The sequence below is a fragment of the Ixodes scapularis genome, unplaced genomic scaffold (genome assembly GCF_016920785.2).
Source record: "Ixodes scapularis isolate PalLabHiFi unplaced genomic scaffold, ASM1692078v2 PGA_scaffold11__112_contigs__length_91849675, whole genome shotgun sequence".
NCBI lineage: Eukaryota > Metazoa > Arthropoda > Arachnida > Ixodida > Ixodidae > Ixodes > Ixodes scapularis.
In genome coordinates this window covers 71,890,119-71,904,102 of record NW_024609837.1, presented here as the reverse complement: position 1 = coordinate 71,904,102, position 13,984 = coordinate 71,890,119, and the positions used below count along the sequence as shown (strand labels likewise).

The 13,984-nt window shown below is 45.1% G+C and overlaps 1 pseudogene; it reads right to left on the bottom strand.

Annotated features, from left to right (window-relative positions):
- Nucleotides 1–11,809, bottom strand: part of LOC120838923 — a 91,284-nt pseudogene extending 79,475 nt beyond the window's left edge.
- Between the last annotated feature and the right edge of the window lie 2,175 nt (nucleotides 11,810–13,984).

The window sequence follows — 13,984 nt, the reverse complement described above, 5'->3', positions numbered from 1 at the left end:
GGGAGTTTGGGCGAGGAGGGGAGAAGGGGGAGGCGAGCGGTAGGGCGAGGGTAAGGCGTGCCGGGGAGGACGAAGCAGACGGAACGCTGGAGAAGAGATGGGGAAACCTCCTTCTCTCTTTAGCGTTCCGTCTGCTTCCTCCTCCCTGGCCCGTCTTACCTTCGCACTACCTTCTTGAGTTGTAACGGACTATAGTGGTGCAAGACTATTGATAGCACCATCGATAGTATCGTTAGCCGCCAGTATAGTAAAAACTATCGATAGTCGACTATCGAAAAACTATCGATGGTCGACTATTGAAAAACTATCGATAGTCGACTATCGTAAACCTATTGATGGTACTGTCGACTATTTACTATCGATAGTTTTGCGACACTAGTAGTTTGCGACGCTCCTTCTTCTCTTTTTATCGCTTCATTTATTTATTTTTTTTTTTAAATAGGACACCAATTAGGCCAGGCACTTACCATCCCAACTTTCGTTCAGCTCTCAGTGATGACGAAGACGGGAGTTTGGGCGAGGAGGGGAGAAGGGGGAGGCGAGCGGTGGGGCGAGGGTAAGGCGTGCCGGGGAGGACGAAGCAGACGGAACGCTGGAGAAGAGATGGGGAAACCTCCTTCTCTCTTTAGCGTTCCGTCTGCTTCCTCCTCCCTGGCCCGTCTTACCTTCGCTCTACCTTCTTGAGTTGTAACGGACTATAGTGGTGCAAGACTATTGATAGCACCATCGATAGTATCGTTAGCCGCCAGTATAGTAAAAACTATCGATAGTCGACTATCGAAAAACTATCGATGGTCGACTATTGAAAAACTATCGATAGTCGACTATCGTAAACCTATTGATGGTACTGTCGACTATTTACTATCGATAGTTTTGCGACACTAGTAGTTTGCGACGCTCCTTCTTCTCTTTTTATCGCTTCATTTATTTATTTTTTTTTTTTTAATAGGACACCAATTAGGCCAGGCACTTACCATCCCAACTTTCGTTCAGCTTTCAGTGATGACGAAGACGGGAGTTTGGGCGAGGAGGGGAGAAGGGGGAGGCGAGCGGTAGGGCGAGGGTAAGGCGTGCCGGGGAGGACGAAGCAGACGGAACGCTGGAGAAGAGATGGGGAAACCTCCTTCTCTCTTTAGCGTTCCGTCTGCTTCCTCCTCCCTGGCCCGTCTTACCTTCGCTCTACCTTCTTGAGTTGTAACGGACTATAGTGGTGCAAGACTATTGATAGCACCATCGATAGTATCGTTAGCCGCCAGTATAGTAAAAACTATCGATAGTCGACTATCGAAAAACTATCGATGGTCGACTATTGAAAAACTATCGATAGTCGACTATCGTAAACCTATTGATGGTACTGTCGACTATTTACTATCGATAGTTTTGCGACACTAGTAGTTTGCGACGCTCCTTCTTCTCTTTTTATCGCTTCATTTATTTATTTTTTTTTTTTCAAATAGGACACCAATTAGGCCAGGCACTTACCATCCCAACTTTCGTTCAGCTTTCAGTGATGACGAAGACGGGAGTTTGGGCGAGGAGGGGAGAAGGGGGAGGCGAGCGGTGGGGCGAGGGTAAGGCGTGCCGGGGAGGACGAAGCAGACGGAACGCTGGAGAAGAGATGGGGAAACCTCCTTCTCTCTTTAGCGTTCCGTCTGCTTCCTCCTCCCTGGCCCGTCTTACCTTCGCTCTACCTTCTTGAGTTGTAACGGACTATAGTGGTGCAAGACTATTGATAGCACCATCGATAGTATCGTTAGCCGCCAGTATAGTAAAAACTATCGATAGTCGACTATCGAAAAACTATCGATGGTCGACTATTGAAAAACTATCGATAGTCGACTATCGTAAACCTATTGATGGTACTGTCGACTATTTACTATCGATAGTTTTGCGACACTAGTAGTTTGCGACGCTCCTTCTTCTCTTTTTATCGCTTCATTTATTTATTTTTTTTTTTTTCAAATAGGACACCAATTAGGCCAGGCACTTACCATCCCAACTTTCGTTCAGCTCTCAGTGATGACGAAGACGGGAGTTTGGGCGAGGAGGGGAGAAGGGGGAGGCGAGCGGTGGGGCGAGGGTAAGGCGTGCCGGGGAGGACGAAGCAGACGGAACGCTGGAGAAGAGATGGGGAAACCTCCTTCTCTCTTTAGCGTTCCGTCTGCTTCCTCCTCCCTGGCCCGTCTTACCTTCGCTCTACCTTCTTGAGTTGTAACGGACTATAGTGGTGCAAGACTATTGATAGCACCATCGATAGTATCGTTAGCCGCCAGTATAGTAAAAACTATCGATAGTCGACTATCGAAAAACTATCGATGGTCGACTATTGAAAAACTATCGATAGTCGACTATCGTAAACCTATTGATGGTACTGTCGACTATTTACTATCGATAGTTTTGCGACACTAGTAGTTTGCGACGCTCCTTCTTCTCTTTTTATCGCTTCATTTATTTATTTTTTTTTTTCAAATAGGACACCAATTAGGCCAGGCACTTACCATCCCAACTTTCGTTCAGCTCTCAGTGATGACGAAGACGGGAGTTTGGGCGAGGAGGGGAGAAGGGGGAGGCGAGCGGTAGGGCGAGGGTAAGGCGTGCCGGGGAGGACGAAGCAGACGGAACGCTGGAGAAGAGATGGGGAAACCTCCTTCTCTCTTTAGCGTTCCGTCTGCTTCCTCCTCCCTGGCCCGTCTTACCTTCGCTCTACCTTCTTGAGTTGTAACGGACTATAGTGGTGCAAGACTATTGATAGCACCATCGATAGTATCGTTAGCCGCCAGTATAGTAAAAACTATCGATAGTCGACTATCGAAAAACTATCGATGGTCGACTATTGAAAAACTATCGATAGTCGACTATCGTAAACCTATTGATGGTACTGTCGACTATTTACTATCGATAGTTTTGCGACACTAGTAGTTTGCGACGCTCCTTCTTCTCTTTTTATCGCTTCATTTATTTTTTTTTTTTTTCAAATAGGACACCAATTAGGCCAGGCACTTACCTTCGCAACTTTCGTTCAGCTCTCAGTGATGACGAAGACGGGAGTTTGGGCGAGGAGGGGAGAAGGGGGAGGCGAGCGGTAGGGCGAGGGTAAGGCGTGCCGGGGAGGACGAAGCAGACGGAACGCTGGAGAAGAGATGGGGAAACCTCCTTCTCTCTTTAGCGTTCCGTCTGCTTCCTCCTCCCTGGCCCGTCTTACCTTCGCACTACCTTCTTGAGTTGTAACGGACTATAGTGGTGCAAGACTATTGATAGCACCATCGATAGTATCGTTAGCCGCCAGTATAGTAAAAACTATCGATAGTCGACTATCGAAAAACTATCGATGGTCGACTATTGAAAAACTATCGATAGTCGACTATCGTAAACCTATTGATGGTACTGTCGACTATTTACTATCGATAGTTTTGCGACACTAGTAGTTTGCGACGCTCCTTCTTCTCTTTTTATCGCTTCATTTATTTTTTTTTTTTCAAATAGGACACCAATTAGGCCAGGCACTTACCTTCGCAACTTTCGTTCAGCTCTCAGTGATGACGAAGACGGGAGTTTGGGCGAGGAGGGGAGAAGGGGGAGGCGAGCGGTAGGGCGAGGGTAAGGCGTGCCGGGGAGGACGAAGCAGACGGAACGCTGGAGAAGAGATGGGGAAACCTCCTTCTCTCTTTAGCGTTCCGTCTGCTTCCTCCTCCCTGGCCCGTCTTACCTTCGCTCTACCTTCTTGAGTTGTAACGGACTATAGTGGTGCAAGACTATTGATAGCACCATCGATAGTATCGTTAGCCGCCAGTATAGTAAAAACTATCGATAGTCGACTATCGGAAAACTATCGTTAATCAAATATTAGAAAACTATCGATAGTCGACTATCGTAAACCTATTGATGGTACTGTGGACTATTTACTATCGATAGTTTTGCGACACTAGTAGTTTGCGACGCTCCTTCTTCTCTTTTTATCGCTTCATTTATTTTTTTTTTTTTTTCAAATAGGACACCAATTAGGCCAGGCACTTACCTTCGCAACTTTCGTTCAGCTCTCAGTGATGACGAAGACGGGAGTTTGGGCGAGGAGGGGAGAAGGGGGAGGCGAGCGGTAGGGCGAGGGTAAGGCGTGCCGGGGAGGACGAAGCAGACGGAACGCTGGAGAAGAGATGGGGAAACCTCCTTCTCTCTTTAGCGTTCCGTCTGCTTCCTCCTCCCTGGCCCGTCTTACCTTCGCACTACCTTCTTGAGTTGTAACGGACTATAGTGGTGCAAGACTATTGATAGCACCATCGATAGTATCGTTAGCCGCCAGTATAGTAAAAACTATCGATAGTCGACTATCGAAAAACTATCGATGGTCGACTATTGAAAAACTATCGATAGTCGACTATCGTAAACCTATTGATGGTACTGTCGACTATTTACTATCGATAGTTTTGCGACACTAGTAGTTTGCGACGCTCCTTCTTCTCTTTTTATCGCTTCATTTATTTTTTTTTTTTTCAAATAGGACACCAATTAGGCCAGGCACTTACCTTCGCAACTTTCGTTCAGCTCTCAGTGATGACGAAGACGGGAGTTTGGGCGAGGAGGGGAGAAGGGGGAGGCGAGCGGTAGGGCGAGGGTAAGGCGTGCCGGGGAGGACGAAGCAGACGGAACGCTGGAGAAGAGATGGGGAAACCTCCTTCTCTCTTTAGCGTTCCGTCTGCTTCCTCCTCCCTGGCCCGTCTTACCTTCGCTCTACCTTCTTGAGTTGTAACGGAGTATAGTGGTGCAAGACTATTGATAGCACCATCGATAGTATCGTTAGCCGCCAGTATAGTAAAAGCTATCGATAGTCGACTATCGGAAAACTATCGTTAATCAAATATTAGAAAACTATCGATAGTCGACTATCGTAAACCTATTGATGGTACTGTGGACTATTTACTATCGATAGTTTTGTGACACTAGTAGTTTGCGACGCTCCTTCTTCTCTTTTTATCGCTTCATTTATTTTTTTTTTTTTTTCAAATAGGACACCAATTAGGCCAGGCACTTACCTTCGCAACTTTCGTTCAGCTCTCAGTGATGACGAAGACGGGAGTTTGGGCGAGGAGGGGAGAAGGGGCAGGCGAGCGGTAGGGCGAGGGTAAGGCGTGCCGGGGAGGACGAAGCAGACGGAACGCTGGAGAAGAGATGGGGAAACCTCCTTCTCTCTTTAGCGTTCCGTCTGCTTCCTCCTCCCTGGCCCGTCTTACCTTCGCTCTACCTTCTTGAGTTGTAACGGACTATAGTGGTGCAAGACTATTGATAGCACCATCGATAGTATCGTTAGCCGCCAGTATAGTAAAAACTATCGATAGTCGACTATCGGAAAACTATCGTTAATCAAATATTAGAAAACTATCGATAGTCGACTATCGTAAACCTATTGATGGTACTGTCGACTATTTACTATCGATAGTTTTGCGACACTAGTAGTTTGCGACGCTCCTTCTTCTCTTTTTATCGCTTCATTTATTTTTTTTTTTCAAATAGGACACCAATTAGGCCAGGCACTTACCTTCCCAACTTTCGTTCAGCTCTCAGTGATGACGAAGACGGGAGTTTGGGCGAGGAGGGGAGAAGGGGGAGGCGAGCGGTAGGGCGAGGGTAAGGCGTGCCGGGGAGGACGAAGCAGACGGAACGCTGGAGAAGAGATGGGGAAACCTCCTTCTCTCTTTAGCGTTCCGTCTGCTTCCTCCTCCCTGGCCCGTCTTACCTTCGCTCTACCTTCTTGAGTTGTAACGGACTATAGTGGTGCAAGACTATTGATAGCACCATCGATAGTATCGTTAGCCGCCAGTATAGTAAAAACTATCGATAGTCGACTATCGGAAAACTATCGTTAATCAAATATTAGAAAACTATCGATAGTCGACTATCGTAAACCTATTGATGGTACTGTCGACTATTTACTATCGATAGTTTTGCGACACTAGTAGTTTGCGACGCTCCTTCTTCTCTTTTTATCGCTTCATTTATTTTTTTTTTTTTTCAAATAGGACACCAATTAGGCCAGGCACTTACCTTCGCAACTTTCGTTCAGCTCTCAGTGATGACGAAGACGGGAGTTTGGGCGAGGAGGGGAGAAGGGGGAGGCGAGCGGTAGGGCGAGGGTAAGGCGGGCCGGGGAGGACGAAGCAGACGGAACGCTGGAGAAGAGATGGCGAAACCTCCTTCTCTCTTTAGCGTTCCGTCTGCTTCCTCCTCCCTGGCCCGTCTTACCTTCGCTCTACCTTCTTGAGTTGTAACGGACTATAGTGGTGCAAGACTATTGATAGCACCATCGATAGTATCGTTAGCCGCCAGTTAAGTAAAAACTATCGATAGTCGACTATCGAAAAACTATCGATGGTCGACTATTGAAAAACTATCGATAGTCGACTATCGGAAAACTATCGTTAATCAAATATTAGAAAACTATCGATAGTCGACTATCGTAAACCTATTGATGGTACTGTCGACTATTTACTATCGATAGTTTTGCGACACTAGTAGTTTGCGACGCTCCTTCTTCTCTTTTTATCGCTTCATTTATTTATTTTTTTTTTCAAATAGGACACCAATTAGGCCAGGCACTTACCTTCCCAACTTTCGTTCAGCTCTCAGTGATGACGAAGACGGGAGTTTGGGCGAGGAGGGGAGAAGGGGGAGGCGAGCGGTAGGGCGAGGGTAAGGCGGGCCGGGGAGGACGAAGCAGACGGAACGCTGGAGAAGAGATGGGGAAACCTCCTTCTCTCTTTAGCGTTCCGTCTGCTTCCTCCTCCCTGGCCCGTCTTACCTTCGCTCTACCTTCTTGAGTTGTAACGGACTATAGTGGTGCAAGACTATTGATAGCACCATCGATAGTATCGTTAGCCGCCAGTATAGTAAAAACTATCGATAGTCGACTATCGAAAAACTATCGATGGTCGACTATTGAAAAACTATCGATAGTCGACTATCGGAAAACTATCGTTAATCAAATATTAGAAAACTATCGATAGTCGACTATCGTAAACCTATTGATGGTACTGTCGACTATTTACTATCGATTGTTTTGCGACACTAGTAGTTTGCGACGCTCCTTCTTCTCTTTTTATCGCTTCATTTATTTATTTTTTTTTTCAAATAGGACACCAATTAGGCCAGGCACTTACCTTCCCAACTTTCGTTCAGCTCTCAGTGATGACGAAGACGGGAGTTTGGGCGAGGAGGGGAGAAGGGAGAGGCGAGCGGTAGGGCGAGGGTAAGGCGTGCCGGGGAGGACGAAGCAGACGGAACGCTGGAGAAGAGATGGGGAAACCTCCTTCTCTCTTTAGCGTTCCGTCTGCTTCCTCCTCCCTGGCCCGTCTTACCTTCACTCTACCTTCTTGAGTTGTAACGGACTATAGTGGTGCAAGACTATTGATAGCACCATCGATAGTATCGTTAGCCGCCAGTATAGTAAAAACTATCGATAGTCGACTATCGAAAAACTATCGATGGTCGACTATTGAAAAACTATCGATAGTCGACTATCGGAAAACTATCGTTAATCAAATATTAGAAAACTATCGATAGTCGACTATCGTAAACCTATTGATGGTACTGTCGACTATTTACTATCGATAGTTTTGCGACATTAGTAGTTTGCGACGCTCCTTCTTCTCTTTTTATCGCTTCATTTATTTTTTTTTTTTTCAAATAGGACACCAATTAGGCCAGGCACTTACCTTCCCAACTTTCGTTCAGCTTTCAGTGATGACGAAGACGGGAGTTTGGGCGAGGAGGGGAGAAGGGGGAGGCGAGCGGTAGGGCGAGGGTAAGGCGGGCCGGGGAGGACGAAGCAGACGGAACGCTGGAGAAGAGATGGGGAAACCTCCTTCTCTCTTTAGCGTTCCGTCTGCTTCCTCCTCCCTGGCCCGTCTTACCTTCACTCTACCTTCTTGAGTTGTAACGGACTATAGTGGTGCAAGACTATTGATAGCACCATCGATAGTATCGTTAGCCGCCAGTATAGTAAAAACTATCGATAGTCGACTATCGAAAAACTATCGATGGTCGACTATTGAAAAACTATCGATAGTCGACTATCGGAAAACTATCGTTAATCAAATATTAGAAAACTATCGATAGTCGACTATCGTAAACCTATTGATGGTACTGTCGACTATTTACTATCGATAGTTTTGCGACACTAGTAGTTTGCGACGCTCCTTCTTCTCTTTTTATCGCTTCATTTATTTATTTTTTTTTTCAAATAGGACACCAATTAGGCCAGGCACTTACCTTCCCAACTTTCGTTCAGCTCTCAGTGATGACGAAGACGGGAGTTTGGGCGAGGAGGGGAGAAGGGGGAGGCGAGCGGTAGGGCGAGGGTAAGGCGTGCCGGGGAGGACGAAGCAGACGGAACGCTGGAGAAGAGATGGGGAAACCTCCTTCTCTCTTTAGCGTTCCGTCTGCTTCCTCCTCCCTGGCCCGTCTTACCTTCACTCTACCTTCTTGAGTTGTAACGGACTATAGTGGTGCAAGACTATTGATAGCACCATCGATAGTATCGTTAGCCGCCAGTATAGTAAAAACTATCGATAGTCGACTATCGAAAAACTATCGATGGTCGACTATTGAAAAACTATCGATAGTCGACTATCGGAAAACTATCGTTAATCAAATATTAGAAAACTATCGATAGTCGACTATCGTAAACCTATTGATGGTACTGTCGACTATTTACTATCGATAGTTTTGCGACATTAGTAGTTTGCGACGCTCCTTCTTCTCTTTTTATCGCTTCATTTATTTTTTTTTTTTTCAAATAGGACACCAATTAGGCCAGGCACTTACCTTCCCAACTTTCGTTCAGCTTTCAGTGATGACGAAGACGGGAGTTTGGGCGAGGAGGGGAGAAGGGGGAGGCGAGCGGTAGGGCGAGGGTAAGGCGTGCCGGGGAGGACGAAGCAGACGGAACGCTGGAGAAGAGATGGCGAAACCTCCTTCTCTCTTTAGCGTTCCGTCTGCTTCCTCCTCCCTGGCCCGTCTTACCTTCGCTCTACCTTCTTGAGTTGTAACGGACTATAGTGGTGCAAGACTATTGATAGCACCATCGATAGTATCGTTAGCCGCCAGTATAGTAAAAACTATCGATAGTCGACTATCGAAAAACTATCGATGGTCGACTATTGAAAAACTATCTATAGTCGACTATCGGAAAACTATCGTTAATCAAATATTAGAAAACTATCGATAGTCGACTATCGGAAAACTATCGTTAATCAAATATTAGAAAACTATCGATGGTCGACTATTGAAAAACTATCGATAGTCGACTATCGGAAAACTATCGTTAATCAAATATTAGAAAACTATCGATAGTCGACTATCGTAAACCTATTGATGGTACTGTCGACTATTTACTATCGATAGTTTTGCGACACTAGTAGTTTGCGACGCTCCTTCTTCTCTTTTTATCGCTTCATTTATTTATTTTTTTTCAAATAGGACACCAATTAGGCCAGGCACTTACCATCCCAACTTTCGTTCAGCTCTCAGTGATGACGAAGACGGGAGTTTGGGCGAGGAGGGGAGAAGGGGGAGGCGAGCGGTAGGGCGAGGGTAAGGCGTGCCGGGGAGGACGAAGCAGACGGAACGCTGGAGAAGAGATGGGGAAACCTCCTTCTCTCTTTAGCGTTCCGTCTGCTTCCTCCTCCCTGGCCCGTCTTACCTTCGCTCTACCTTCTTGAGTTGTAACGGACTATAGTGGTGCAAGACTATTGATAGCACCATCGATAGTATCGTTAGCCGCCAGTATAGTAAAAACTATCGATAGTCGACTATCGAAAAACTATCGATGGTCGACTATTGAAAAACTATCGATAGTCGACTATCGGAAAACTATCGTTAATCAAATATTAGAAAACTATCGATAGTCGACTATCGTAAACCTATTGATGGTACTGTCGACTATTTACTATCGATAGTTTTGCGACACTAGTAGTTTGCGACGCTCCTTCTTCTCTTTTTATCGCTTCATTTATTTGTTTTTTTCAAATAGGACACCAATTAGGCCAGGCACTTACCTTCGCAACTTTCGTTCAGCTCTCAGTGATGACGAAGACGGGAGTTTGGGCGAGGAGGGGAGAAGGGGGAGGCGAGCGGTGGGGCGAGGGTAAGGCGGGCCGGGGAGGACGAAGCAGACGGAACGCTGGAGAAGAGATGGGGAAACCTCCTTCTCTCTTTAGCGTTCCGTCTGCTTCCTCCTCCCTGGCCCGTCTTACCTTCGCTCTACCTTCTTGAGTTGTAACGGACTATAGTGGTGCAAGACTATTGATAGCACCATCGATAGTATCGTTAGCCGCCAGTATAGTAAAAACTATCGATAGTCGACTATCGAAAAACTATCGATGGTCGACTATTGAAAAACTATCGATAGTCGACTATCGGAAAACTATCGTTAATCAAATATTAGAAAACTATCGATAGTCGACTATCGTAAACCTATTGATGGTACTGTCGACTATTTACTATCGATAGTTTTGCGACACTAGTAGTTTGCGACGCTCCTTCTTCTCTTTTTATCGCTTCATTTATTTATTTTTTTTCAAATAGGACACCAATTAGGCCAGGCACTTACCTTCGCAACTTTCGTTCAGCTTTCAGTGATGACGAAGACGGGAGTTTGGGCGAGGAGGGGAGAAGGGGGAGGCGAGCGGTGGGGCGAGGGTAAGGCGTGCCGGGGAGGACGAAGCAGACGGAACGCTGGAGAAGAGATGGGGAAACCTCCTTCTCTCTTTAGCGTTCCGTCTGCTTCCTCCTCCCTGGCCCGTCTTACCTTCGCTCTACCTTCTTGAGTTGTAACGGACTATAGTGGTGCAAGACTATTGATAGCACCATCGATAGTATCGTTAGCCGCCAGTATAGTAAAAACTATCGATAGTCGACTATCGAAAAACTATCGATGGTCGACTATTGAAAAACTATCGATAGTCGACTATCGAAAAACTATCGATAGTCGACTATCGAAAAATTATCGATAGTACTATCGATAGTCGACTATCGAAAAATTATCGATAGTACTATCGATAGTCGACTATCGAAAAACTATCGATAGTACTATCGATAGTCGACTATCGAAAAACTATCGATTGTACTATTGATAGTCAACTCTCGAAAAACTATCGATTGTACTATCGATAGTCGACTATCGAAAAACTATCGATAGTACTATCGATAGTCGACTATCTAAAAACTATCGATAGTGCTATCAATAGTCGACTATCGAAAAACTATCGATAGTACTATCGATAGTCGACTATCGATAGTTCTGAGACACTATTGATAGTTTTAGAAAAACTATCGATAGTATCAATACTCAATTTATCGATAGTTTTGCATCACTACGGCACGGCTCTAAACGGAGCATACCCCGCCTTGCACGAACAGCTGGCTTGGTCCACCTCCGACCTGCAGATGGTGATTTTTACTTCGTGCGGGGCACCAGCGATTGCAGTGGTCTGCAGGACGAACGCCAGGAATGTATCACGGCTCCCGAGGATCGTTGATACCGCGCACTCGACAACGTGGCCTGCGTAGTACACATCTTCGGCCTCGTTGAGGCAGCGACTGGTCTCGCACGCCTTGTCAATGTATCGATCAATACTGCTCACCGGCAGCGCGACTGCAAAAGAACAATCGAAAAAGCGCCGGTTACTCGCGTGGCTTACAGCCGCTACAAAACTGCACTACACCAAGCATTTTCAGACTGCGTACCGCGCGAAGCGGAGAACGAAGAGCGAGCTTGCTTACCCGACACGCGATCACTGCTGCGTCCGTCGTCGTCCATGAGTGAAACCGGAACACCTCGACTCAATTTCCGTTCGTACAGGTAGCGAAGATTGTTCAACGCATAAAACAAGAAACAAATATTTGAACTTCGTTCTAGAAACGCATGAAGAAAAGAGACCAAGTGCACACCAAACAACAACAACACGGTAGACGCGGCAGACTCAACAACCGTTTCTTTGGTGACGTCAGTTAGTTAGTTCGCCGGCTGGACGTAAGAGGGCGCCACCTAAACTTCTCGGGGCTAATAAAACAGGTGAAACAACTGAAGAATGCTTTGATTTCTCTCGCGCCATGTACGGTTCAGTACGTTTAGCACCCTTCGTCGCAAGGGCGAGAACATTTGCGCTTAGCAGTGAAGAATCGAATTGCATCTTGAACCAGATCTGAGCAGACAACGCTCAGTTAGGGGGTCGCGATCAGCCACTCAGGGCTCAGCGTTCTGACGTCACCGCTGCTTCCTTTCTGATGCACAGAAGACGAAAATGAGCCGACTTGCGAGGCGTATTGTTATCTTTCTGTTTCCTTCTTTGTTTTGGGCACAAGTTCGTCCCATTAAGCGTTTAGTTCCTTCAGTTACCATCGCCTCATCAATTGTCATTCGTTACAATATATTTATTTATTTATTTTATCCTGAATGCTCGGAGACATTACAGGAGGAAGTGGGAAATATACATATATATATATATATATATATAAAGTGCAGCAAAATAGGAACAGGGCGGGGAACTCTCGCAATACAAATGTATCGCGATAGTATCGTATAGTATGTTACCTATTATCTACTTGTTTGCTTTGAACTGTATAGGGTTATTTTTAGGGCTACAACCGGTGTCTACTGTGTAGCGTTTTAATGATTCTGATGAAGTTCTTGTCTTTCTTATGTATATGGTGTGTGCGCTCCTTTTTTTTTTTTTTTTTTTTTTCTTCTTTTTTTTTTGTGCTGCTGCGCCTGTTACCGTATGGGAATTCGGGCTCGTCAAGCCTCCACTGGAGGCTTCTTCCCTTCTGTGCCTCTAATTCATTTGAAAAATAAAGTTATTAATATTATTATTAATATTAAAATATTCACACGATCGTAAAGGTTCCTTCAGCTAAGGGACCTTTATGGTTGGCGGCGAATGAGTTCACGATCCTCAACGCATAGCATATGCAAAAGGTACCTATATGCTGACCGTGTGAATTAGAGACACTTTTGAGTATATGTCTCATTGTATCAAGATACATTTGAACAATTTATTTGTACCTTAGTAGTGAAATACATTTATAATGTATCGTTTGTCTCGCGCTACTTTGCCAGACTTAAGTATCTCGTAATATTTGTTGCAGTTTTTACGATAAATATAAAAGATAAAATCATTTATTTGGTGCAAGGTGCTTCAGAATTTATAATATAAACCCGCCCTTTAACATGATTCATCACAGTCGCCAGCATTAAAAAAAAACTGTGATTTTAAAAAGGTTACTTGCAAGAATGACAAAATAAGCTCCACTTCAAAGCCCTCCATTCTTTCCAGTTTAGCAGAGCGAACGCTGTAAAGGTGTTGAGTGGGGAAAAGGTACGATTCTGTTGTCCAATCTTCCCGCACAATGGGTGACACAGAAGATTATAATTTGAGATCCGCCCTCACGGCAAAACAGGGTTCATTTTGTGCAGACGCCTCTTGTCAAACATGGCACGCAGTTTTTTTCCGTTCAGTAGCTCGGTGGTTCAACTTGGCTGACGTGTGTTTTTAGCGACATTAATGATAGATGAAGAGTTCGACGTAAGGGGAAGTGCATAAATGCATTTTAAAGATTGAAGTGTAGTGAAATTAGGAGCACAGCTTTTTTTTTTCTTTCTTTGTTCTAGTGGCCTATTTTCATGAATAAATGAAAATATGTGACTACACAAAAACAAAATGGCCATTCACATTCGCCACGAACTACATCCTCCCCACGTAGCACCATTTGGAAAAAAAGTATTTTTGTAAATATCTGTATCTGTATTCGGGAATACTTTTTCGCCGTTTTCGCAGAAGTATCTCAAGGATATCCCGTTGCATAAAAGACAAAAGTATCTTGGTATGTGTATTTAGACCTTAAAACACATGTATCTCAGAATTTGCATTCTCGAATACTTTTGGGGTACCTCTGCTCAGCTTTAAATAGGAATAACATTAGCAACAAAATATAC